This window comes from Triticum aestivum, chromosome 6B (assembly GCF_018294505.1).
Source record: "Triticum aestivum cultivar Chinese Spring chromosome 6B, IWGSC CS RefSeq v2.1, whole genome shotgun sequence".
Lineage (NCBI taxonomy): Eukaryota > Viridiplantae > Streptophyta > Magnoliopsida > Poales > Poaceae > Triticum > Triticum aestivum.
Genome location: NC_057810.1, coordinates 125,023,003 through 125,025,757, shown reverse-complemented (window position 1 = coordinate 125,025,757; position 2,755 = coordinate 125,023,003).

The following is a 2,755-nucleotide window of genomic DNA, read 5'->3' as shown; positions in this document are numbered from 1 at the left end:
CTAGTCTTCCACCCTTTACCAAGTATATAGATGCATTAATAATATAGGAGATATTGTGATATCCCAACCAAAATCTTGTTCACCATGGAGAAATCTTCAACTTCACCTGCAACTAGCAACGCTATAAGAGGGGCTGAGCAAAAGCGGTAACATAGCCAAACAACGGTTTGCTAGGAAGGGTGTCAAAGGTTAGAGGTTCATGGCAATTTGGGATGGCTTGAAGAGTAAATGATAGGTAACGCAGCATAGCGATAGAACGAAGCAACTAGCATAGCAATGATAGTAGTGAGATCCAGGGTAGCGGTCATCTTGCCTGAAATCCCGCTAGGAAGAAGAACGAGTCCATGAAGAAGACGAACGGATGAAGCCGAACCAAGCGTAGACGAACAAATCCTCACGATCGCAACGAAACAGGAACTATCGAGAAGAAACACACAACATAGTAAACACACCACACATGAACAAGACATGATGCACAACAAGCATGATGCATGACAAAGCTACATGAAGCTACTCATGGCAAGGGATGATGCAAACAAGAGCAACACATCAAGGCAAGTTTAAATGAGGCCGGGAACAACATATAACAATTCCGGTAAGTCCTCATATGCATATTTCGAAATTGGTCCAGATCTGAATAAACATTATGTTCAAGTTATTAAACAGCAAGTTAAGATGCACCAAGATGATCTACACGAGATTCTAGTGAAGTTAGATATTAAGTTCATTTAGTTCGGAGCTACGACCTAGAAGATATGAGCAAAACAAGTTAAACATGACACTGATGCAAAATGCACCCAAACATCAAGCAAACACCTCAAAACAAGGATGCAACATGATAATATGAAGCTACCTACAACTCTAAGCAAGTTTCATATAAAGCACACTCAAAACGGGGCAACGGTTCAACACACACACTCTATACAAGTTATAGCAACAGTCTATCCAAAACAGCAACTAGGCATATTGCAAGCATCAAAACAATAAGCTCCAGCATCTCAACATGAAAACAAAAGGCATGGACATGATGTACAGGTAAAGCATAACAAAACATGAACACTGAGCTATCTCCAGAAATCACTAGAACATGCTCAAACACACATGGCAAGATTGCAAATAATAATAGTTCAGACTTTGCAGAAAATAACATCAGGTTGCAATGTTTAGAGCTATCAAACAATATGTTACAGGAACTTATAATACCAAAACAAGACATGGCATGGTTCTACTCAAAGCATAGATCAAAAGTCCCTTACTGACCATAAGCCAAAAAAGATTAGAAAATATGATGGCACCCATGTAAACATAGCAAGTTATAATACAGATTCAAACATGGCAGAAACAGAATTATGAAGGCATGTAGATGAGCTTGTGCAACTCACTACAGAGCATTACATGGCATGAAAAGGCAACCAACAATAAGAAGGCATGTTTGCGAAGCTAAGCATGGCAAGAGCAAGTCCATAGGGTGCACGGAACACTAGCAACAATCATGGTAACAACTGAACTTAATGTTAACAGGCTGACAGCAACATTATTAAGCAACTTTGGAGCAAGATTACAACAAGCTACAGCAGGATATAAATGCAATCAGGGGCATGGATGGTTAGAGGATGACATGTAGAACAAAACATATTTAGTGATCATCTATAGATTATGCATAGAATGATTTGTAGAAGCAGGTTTACATAGCATCACGAAATAACAGATTCAGCCTAGCAAAACAGCAACAACAAGTACCCTACTTAACAAGCTTGATTCACTCACCACAAGTCATTGCATGACAAGATAGCATCATCAATAAGACATGTTTGTGTAACCAACCAAGGCAAGAACAAGTCCATACCATGCAAGGATCGACAATAACAACCTTGGCAAAATTGAATAACATGTAAACAATCTGCCAGGAAACATTTTGAGGCAAAAGTAGAGCACTAAAATGACATGCTAGACTACTCCATAAATGCCAACAGGGGCATGAATGGATAGAAAATAACCATATGTTCAAAATATCCTTACTAAAGTATCTCAAAATATGCATGGATCTCTCTGTAGCATCATGTTTACATGGCATCAAAATAACAGCAGAACAGGGACTAAAATCAGCAACATCATGATGCCTAGTTTGCATGCTTGTGCTAGTTACCACATTGATCACAAAAATACATGGTAAGCACCTCTGTAAAGAAGACATAGCATAGATCAAAACACATGTAGACATCAACCTCATAGGATACACACATCAATCATGGCAAAAATGACAAAAGAGCATGTTCTGTTAAGAAACAGGAACTAACATTATGAAGCACTCTTGCAACGATAATTCAGGCATCAAGATGGACTCAAATGAACATGATGCAATGGAGCGAAATGAAGTACTCGTTGAGGCGAACAATTTGACATATCGCACGCACGAAACGGAGCAATGGATGCAGAGATACAATGCGATGAACATGGCATGATAATGTTAAAAACCAGGGACTTACAGGAATTTCGGGGGACAACCTCAGATTGCATCTAGATCGGGCCCGAACTCGAGGTTCGCCGGATATGTGGCCGGAGAGGAGGGAGATGGCGGGGACGGGCTGCAGGGATGCCGAAGAGGGTCGGGGACGGGTCGGCCCGGCCGGATCTTGCCGGATTCGGCGCCGGCGGAGGCAAGGGCGAGGCCGGGGTCAGTCGCCGGCGGAGGCGAGGCGCGCGGGGTGGCGCCGGCGGCGGAGATGGACGGTGGCGGCGGGCGCTCGCGCGAGCG